Source organism: Coenobita brevimanus, chromosome 63 (assembly GCF_032717465.1).
Source record: "Coenobita brevimanus isolate Jiangsu-jjx chromosome 63, ASM3271746v2, whole genome shotgun sequence".
Taxonomy (NCBI): Eukaryota; Metazoa; Arthropoda; class Malacostraca; order Decapoda; family Coenobitidae; genus Coenobita; species Coenobita brevimanus.
This window is the reverse complement of record NC_137016.1, coordinates 22,578,611-22,587,521: the sequence shown is the minus strand read 5'-3', so window position 1 is coordinate 22,587,521 and position 8,911 is coordinate 22,578,611. Positions and strand designations below refer to the sequence as shown.

General features: G+C 45.9%; 1 pseudogene; it reads left to right on the top strand.

Annotated features, from left to right (window-relative positions):
- Positions 1-2,089: 2,089 nt before the first annotated feature.
- LOC145404393 (uncharacterized) overlaps positions 2,090-8,911 on the top strand; it is a 7,030-nt pseudogene continuing 208 nt past the window's right edge.

Genomic DNA, 8,911 nt, shown 5'->3' with positions numbered 1-8,911 from the left:
GCGTGATGTTTCCCTGAGCAGTTGGGGCACTTGGCAGCAACCGGTTCCTTCGCCTTGAACCGTTTCAGGCATTGGTCTGTGTCGTGCGCTCCACTGCACATACCGCAGATGACGGGGCGGTTGCAGGTGGCACGATGATGCCCGAAGCGTTGGCACCGGTAGCAGCGCAGCGGTTCTGGCGTGAAGGGGCGGAGATGAAAAGTGCCCCAATTGCCCAGGTCGAGGGACGGCACTAGAGGCCCGCGGAGGGTCACACAGACCTGCAGCGTCTCCTCTCGTGTCCTCTGAGTCTGGCAGCGCTCTGCTGCCTCGACAAGAGGGTGCCGTAAGAGGATATCCACCGGCATACGCCGGGGATATCCCATGACTGTTGCCTTGACAGTTTGTCCTCCTGGAGACAGCTCCACTATCTTTATTATGGGTGCTTCCTCCTCTGCCACTGCCCTCAGCCGAAGGTATGACTCCTCCTCGGTGGGGATCAGCACGCAGCTGTTGTCTCGGCCATAGCGATTCGCGGCCACGAGGCCTGGCAGGTGGTTCTCCAACGCCGCTACTGCATCGTAGCTGGTCTCGTATCCTTCCTGGAGAGGAACGCGAAAGGCCGGGAAGGACGAGCGAGGAGGAGGAGGAGGCACAACTGAGACTGAAGGGCGAGTTGCAGAGGGATGCTGCCGTGGCACCAAAGTCCTGTATGCAGGAGCGTGAGCGTTTCCCTGTGGCGCTCATCGTGTTTTTCTTGTCACAGGGATGAAACCGTCGGCGTCAGGAGAGTCGACGGGCGTAGCAGAAGGGGCAGCTCCAGCAAGAGAGGCAACAGTAGCTGGTGCAATCGCAGCACAGGCTGCATCGTGTGCAGCCGAGGCAGTAGGTGGTGACACCTTGGCAGAGGTTGTTGCCTGACTGCGCGGGCACTCAGAGGGAGAGGCAGCTGGATGGGTGGCACCAGAGGTCTGTGCCTTAGCTCTGGGAACAGGAGGAGGAGCCGAAGCATCGTCCTCCATCGCCTCATGCACACGTGCAACCTTGGTTGCACGTGCCGAAGTGGAAGGGGGGCCTGAGGCGACATGCCGTGTGCGGGGAACAGTCCCCTTAAGCCTAAGAGAAGGAGGGGAGGCAGAGGCGTTGCCAGGCGTCGACGAGTGGGAGCTAGCGTCTGAGAGACGCCGCTCCCGCTTCGCGCCTGGCATGGCAGCAGGGCGAGGCGTCCTCTGCTGGGAAGGGGTTTGACGGGCTGGGCCCGTGGGCCGGGGGATCTGCGTCCTTCCCATGTCCCTGAGGGACAGACACACAAACACACACAGATGTCACTCACACAGACACACAAACACACACAGACGTCACTCACACAGACACCCAGACAGGTACACCAACACTCACTCTGAAAATGGAAAGCAATAAACCGTAAAAATGGCCTAGTTCCCTACAGTGACGGGCAACCTATGCTCCCCGCCCTCTAAAGGGCGACGTGGGAGGCCCCGCCACTGCCCCTTTCGGGACTTCCCTAATCTATAAGAGCCGCCCTCACTGCCTCCTTTAACCAGGCCCTAATGGCCCCCCTTCATGGAAGTGCCCTAACGGCACCCCTTCAGGGTTCGGCGTCGTACTACAGCGAGGGACACTAACGGCAGGCCAAAAAAAAAAAAAAAAAAAAAAAAAAACACACACACACACACACACACACACACACACACACACACACACACACACACACACACACACAAACACACTACACAAACACTCTCACAGTCAAGCAGTGGCTGTCTGTCAGAGACAGAGTCAGAGCCAAAGCACAGAAAGAAAGAAATTCACTCTGTGCTGGAGACTAAGTCCAAAAGAGCCAAAAACAAGGAAAAACTGGCAAAAATCAACCTCAGTAAATGAGACTAAGTCCAGTCTGAGAGAGAGAGTGGCCAGAGCTCCGAACCAGACAGCGTCTGACCGCCTCTCAATCCCAGTCCCCCTAATCCCAGCACTAATCACAATACCGTGGCCACCAAACGCGAAATCCCAAGCCCAACCCAGGATGAGCCAGTGAATAATCCCAATCCATCCCAGCCTGACCACGAGGTGACGTAGAGAACAAGGTCAAATGCCAATGCTCTTCCTACTGATCCACCCAGAAGTGATCCACCCGGTTCTCCTAGTGATCCACCCAGTCGTAGTGATCCATCCAGAAGTGATCCACCCAGTCCTAGTGATCCACCCAAAAGTGATCCACTCAGTCCTAGTGATCCAACCAGAAGTGATCTACCCAGTCCTAGTGATCGATCCAGTCTAAACGATCCACCCAGTCCTTCAAGTGATCCACCCAGTCCTCCAGGTGATCCAGCCAGCCCTCCAGGCAATCCTAATTCACCACAGACTGATCTTACAAACCTAGATCCTTCTTAAAGTGATCCTGCAAACCCTGATCCCTCACCAGATCCTACAAACCCTGATCCTACAAACCCTGCTCGTACAAACCCTGATCCTGCAAACCCTGATTCTGCACCAAGCGATCCTACAAACTCTGATTCTGCACCAAGCGATCCTACAAACCCTGATCCTGCGACTAGTGATCCTGCAAACACTGATCTTCCAGACCCCGATCCTACAAACCCCTAATCCTCATCAAGTGTTTCTGGACACTCTGATCCTGCAAACCTTGATCCTTCACCAAGGTATCCTACAAACCCTGACTCTGAAAACCCTGATCCTGCAAACCCTGATCCTACAAATCCTGATCCTTCAAACCCTGATCCTACTCTCTGTGACTTTACAAACTCTGATCCTACAAACACCTACCCTGAAAACCCTGATCCTACAAACCCGGACCCTGAAAACTCTGATCCTGCAAACCCTGATCCTTCTCCCCCTGATCCTACAAATTCTGATCCTGCAAACCCTGATCTTACAAACTTTGATCCTACAAACCCTGACCCTGAAAACCCTGATCCTACAAACTCCGTCCCTGAAAATCCTCATCCTACAAACCCCGACCCTGAAAACCCTCTTCCTACAAACAATGATCCTTCTCCCACGGATCCTACAAACCCTCTTCCTAAAAACAGTGATCCTTCTCCCACGGATCCTAGAAACCCTGACCCTATAAACCCTGATCCTTCTCCCAGTGATCATACAAAATCCTGATCCAACCCCAAGTGATCCTTCTACCGATCCCCCAGCAGACGAGCCGACGGAAGAAGAAAGAAGGCAGCGTCTTCAACACGTAACCATTCTCATCTTCATAGTGTTGGAGGAAAACTTGGACCTAGAATAGGCTTTCATGTGAATATCAATGGGTAACCTGTGGTAAAATTAAGGTACAATCGCTGTCAATTATTAGTCGTCCAGGGGGTGGTGTGTTTGGGTCCTATGTGACACTTGTGTATGTGTTTATATCTCGAAGTCTACTGTGGTCTGATAACTGTAACTTGTCTGTTTGAGATATTAGAGGTGAGATGGAAACATATCCACTAATGCCACTTAAAATATCGAACACACTACGTCCTGTGGTACGCATATTTGAGGGCGATTGTACATCATGAACACCCTCACAATCACACATTTTCGTTATGTGAAAAGTCACTCATAAACGTCAGTCACAGAATCTAGACAATTTTTCAGTACTAACCTTGCTACTAAGATATGTCAATAAAACTCATCAGTGGTTTATGCGCAACGTTTTCAGTACTATTTATGCTCTTGCAGTTCACACCCTCGAGAAAAGGTTGTGTTAATGAGTATATTGTTCCTAGAGTAAAAAGACAAGTTCCTCTTTTCTCTAGCTTGTGACAAATGTATGCAATGTATGTGTCCTGGCATGTAATAAAATCGGTAGCCTTATGATATGCATTTATTTATACCCTACTTCTCCGACATAATATACAAGTGTACCAGAACAGATATGAGCTGCTAATGAAGCCTAATTTAGAAGAGAGAGACAAGCTTTAAAAAAAATAATAACTCGATGTAATGGAGACGAGGAAGACAGAAATGGGGAAGTAGGTACGGAAGCGTGACAGAGCGGAATGTGACTAATGGAAACACGAAGGTAAACAGCAGCGTTGTGGAGGTCAGGGTCTTGGAGTGGTGTATGCCTGGTAAGGTTGCCATCTCTATTCTCAGGCAAAGGCCTATATAGAAAAGAAGTGTGCCAGGAGGGTAATTATTAGAGTGTTGGATCCGTTCGTGAAAGTGGTCGTGGAGATACGATAAGTGTAGTTATGAAATACCTAGTCTCCTCTCTCTCTCTCTCTCTCTCTCTCTCTCTCTCTCTCTCTCTCTCTATCTATCTATCTATCTCTATCTCTCTCTCTATCTCGTAGGGACTCCGGGATAGGCTAACCAGTCGCAACATTTAAGACTAACATGAATATAGGACCAAGGAAAAAATAGTCTTACAGAGATTTTTAAAACTTAGACAGAGAGACTTTATGCTGTATTTAGTACTGTAGTCCGTCTGATTGATTTATACAGAGATTTCCTGATATTTCAGGTTATAATCAACTATAGTCATTTTACTCTAACTTGGCCTAAAATTGTCTTCTCTCCATCTTGAATGCAGACCTATAACACGAGATTAACACTTGAATGCAGTGCTAGTCATGTAGAAGAGCTATAGAAAGGATGTAGAGCCGTAGCTTTGTCATTTTCTGCCCCTGAGCTACGTGAAATACGCTGGAAAAGGACGAAAATTTAGGCTATGTTACTGTAAAAGACGTATAGTATTCTATCCATACATCATTCCTTTAACATTTCTTCATAGCTATACTCTTTTCACTCTATCTTGGCCCAGGTTTTCACGTTTTCAAGCTTATTTCACGTTGTTCGCTGGCAGAAAAAGATGACACTACAGCTCTACATCCTTTCCAAAGCATTTTCTCGTGACGAACATCACATCCCATTGTTAAAGTATTTTTACAGCTCAGCATACATGATAGAGAGAAGGCAGTTTTGGGCCAAGATAGTGTAAAAGGAGTATAGCATCACATTTCACTTCCCATTTCTTATAACAATTCAGCATTCGACATGGACATTTGGAAGATTTGTCACGTGAGAGTTAATTAGTAATAGACCTGTTACCTGGAGAAAGATATGTCACTGAATGAAAGCAAAAATGGACAGACTATAGCAAGCACACACACACACACACACACACACACACACACACACACACACACACACACACACACACACACAGAGTGAGAGAGAGATCAATGCTTAAAGTTAGACACAGGGAAACATAACTTGTGATAATTGACGGTGTGTGGCGCCATCACTTCTGTGGGTGTGGACTAATGGACCATGAGAAAGGGACCACCAAGAGGCGAAAATACATTAAAAAAAAAATAGACCCTAAAGCCCTAGTCTCCTTAACTCCTTTTCCTAATCGATTCATTTTGCTTATAACACCTAGCTCTCCTCTTCTGAGGTATATCAGTCACTCTAACATCACCATACTTTGCATAAATAACCTACAAAACGATGTTACTCAGCCATATCCAAAAATACATCGCTAAAGTTGAGTTGTTAGGGAGCTTGCTTAACCGAGGGGATTACGAGCCTAATTTTCGTGCCAGGAAGAGAAAAATAATCTTATAAATCCGGCGATTACTCATATTTAATGATAATCTTAAGACATTTTACCGAATGGAATAGTAAGATCATTTTTAGCCCACATAAGACGGAAGATTTCAGGAGTCAGAGAGAGAGAGAGAGAGAGAGAGACAGACAGACAGACAGACAGACAGACAGACAGACAACAGAAAGACAGACAGACAGTCAGACAGAAAGACAAAGACTGAGAGAAAGAGGGGGAGAGATAGACAGATATACACACAGACAGAGAGAGAGACAGACAGACAGACACAGACACACACACACACACACACACACACACACACACACACACACACACACACACACACACACACACACACACACAGGGAGGGAGACTGATAAATGATAAAGACTTATTGAGGATAATCAATGATGAATTAAATGACGCAGGATCATGATATTTATAAGTCTCTTTGGGGGTAACTAATTAAAACCAACAAATTATTAACATTATTATCACTGCACGCAATCAGTCGAGATCAGGAGAGAGGAAAATGGATGTAGTGAGATGGAGGGATGGTGGAGAAAAGATGAGAGGGAGAGAAAGAAGTGGAATAGGAATGGGAGGGATATGAAGGGAATGAGAAGGGATGGAAAAGGATGGGGAGGAGAGGAATAGAGAGAAGACATGGGAGAGGCAGGGATGTAGGTGGAGAAATGTTGAGGGGATGCAAGGGAGAAAGATAGATGAAGGGATGGGAGGGAGAGAGAGGGATAAGGGAAGTGAAGTGGAGAAGGGATGGAGGGGAGAAGGATAGATGAAAAGGAGACTGGAGGGAGAGAGAGAGAGAGAGAGATGAAGCATGAGAGACTGTGAAAGGATTGAAAGAAGAGGAATAGATGAAGAAGGGATGGGGAGAAAAAGGGAGGGAGAAGGAGAGATCTGCAATAGAGAGTATGAGAGAGAGAGGGTAGAATAGAATGAACAGGTAAGGGATGGGAGGGAAAAAGGGATGGGAAAAGAAGAAAGTTGTATTTTCCGAAACAAACTTTATATGAATAAGAATAATTGTCTTCGATTGTACTTCTGAATACTGTTATGTGTACACTTGTAAGGATGTATGCAGTATACCTTTGCCATAAAGCCAAGTATACTGCACAAAAGAGTATACCAAGGCCAGTGTTTTCGTTGTTTAAGTAGGCTCCCAATCACCTCTTCCTTAGCGATTAATTTTTGATATGGCTGGTTAGTATCCTTTGGTACGTTGTTTATGCAGAGTATAGAGGCACTGGAAGGATTTATATAACGCAGAGTAGGAAAGTAAGTGTAATTAGATAAATAAATCGTTTATGAGAATGCATGGCGGTACTGAAATGGATTTATATAACACAGAGTAGGACAGTATGGTGTAATAAGCAGAATAAATCTCTTAATAGTAGAGTAAGGGGTAACAAGCAAAAATAAATCTCTTGAGGAAAGGTGTTGGGATGCTTCTTTCACCGACGAGAAACTGGTTTCACTTTCCGACAAGTAGGCCTTGACCCTCACGCCCCTCTTGCCCCCCTCTTCCCCTCCCTCCGCCTCTGTGGGAGGGGGGGAGCATCAGCCAGTAAATATAAAGGCTTTCAGAAGGAACAGAGAGACAGACACGATCCTGCCCCACAACAGACAGGTAACGGAACACGAAAGAATCAGGAGTGGATCATAAAGCAATGATACAGACACGTAAAAGAAACAATAATAATAATAATAATAATAATAATAAACATAATCATAAACATAAACCTGTCTAGTTCCAACCTTTAAACATAAATAACGTTACAAACACTAACATTCAGATTCCACCACAAAACGTCAGGGATTTGACACGACAGTAACACATTTATACACATTTCGTATCCTCCTGTCAACTACAATAATGTTTAAAAAATATTCTAAAATGTTGATCAACGTTTATATGTGTTGCAGCCTGAGACATCTTGGTTCTGTGAGATGAAGCTCGCTACCTGGATTGTCCTGACAGGTGAGTTCTAATTAGTTTATTTTTTATTAATTGCCTTACACTTACAGCTCTCTTGGCTCATTACATTTGCTCTTGACAAACATTTTCGATTTGTTTTTATCATAAGATGAACTACGTAGTTTCAGTTGTCTAGTATAGAAAAAACATTACCTTCCACTAAATAATAACTCATATACTTGCCCGACAGACCAACCCAAGGAATCTATCTATCTATTTATCTATATTTCTATCTATCTATCTACCTATAGCCCACCAAAACACTCACCCCCGCCTATTCTAATCTCTCTCTCTCCCTCTCTCTCTCTCTCTCTCTCTCTCTCTCTCTCTCTCTCTCTCTCTCTCTCTCTCTCTCCCTCAACTAATTGGTGTTCTGTTGTTCACGCGTGCACAGCCGTTCTTGGCGTGTCTGTTGCTGCCAAACTGGGCCAGGGCAACGGCAACGGGTTCACCAACGGCCATGGCAACGGATTCACTAATGGCAACGGTGCGATTGGTAACTCCTACCTTCCTCCTGCTGTTAATGGCAACGGCAATGTCAACGGTTTCACCAACGGTATTCATGGAAACGGTTTTACCAACGGTATTAATGAAAACGGAGTGAATGATAACGGGTATACCAACGGTATTAATGGCAACGGCTACACCAACGGTGTTAATGGCAACGGAGTGAATGTCAACGACATCACCAACGGTGTTAATGGGAACGGTTTTACCAACGGTGTCAATGGCAACGGAGTGAATGGCAATGGCATCTCCAACGGTATTAATGACAACGGTTTCACAAATGGTGTTAATGGCAACGGAGCAAATGGCAATGATTATACCAAAGGGGTTAATGGCAACGGTTATGCCAACGGTGTTATTGGCAACGGCTTTGCCAACGGTATTACTGGCATTGGTGTTAATGGCAACGGAGTGAATGGCAACGGGTATACCAATGGTGTTAATGGCAACAGATTTACCAACGGTGTTAATGGTAACGGGTATACAAATGGTGTTAATGGTAACGGTTACGCCAACGGTGTTAATGGTAACGATTACACCAACGGTGTTAATGGTAATGGTTACACCAACGGTGTTAATGGTAATGGTTACACCAACGGTATTAATGGCAATGGTTACACCAACGGTGTTAACGGTAATGGAGTGAATGGCAACAGTTACACGAACGGTGTTAATGGCAACGGAGTGAATGGCAACGGTTACACCAACGGAATTAACAGTAATGAACTGAATGGAAACGGGTATACCAACTGAGTGAATGGCAACGGTGTTAATGGCAACGGGTACAGCAGCGGCAATGGTGGTAACGGCAACGGATACACCAATGGATATCGCAGGAGACT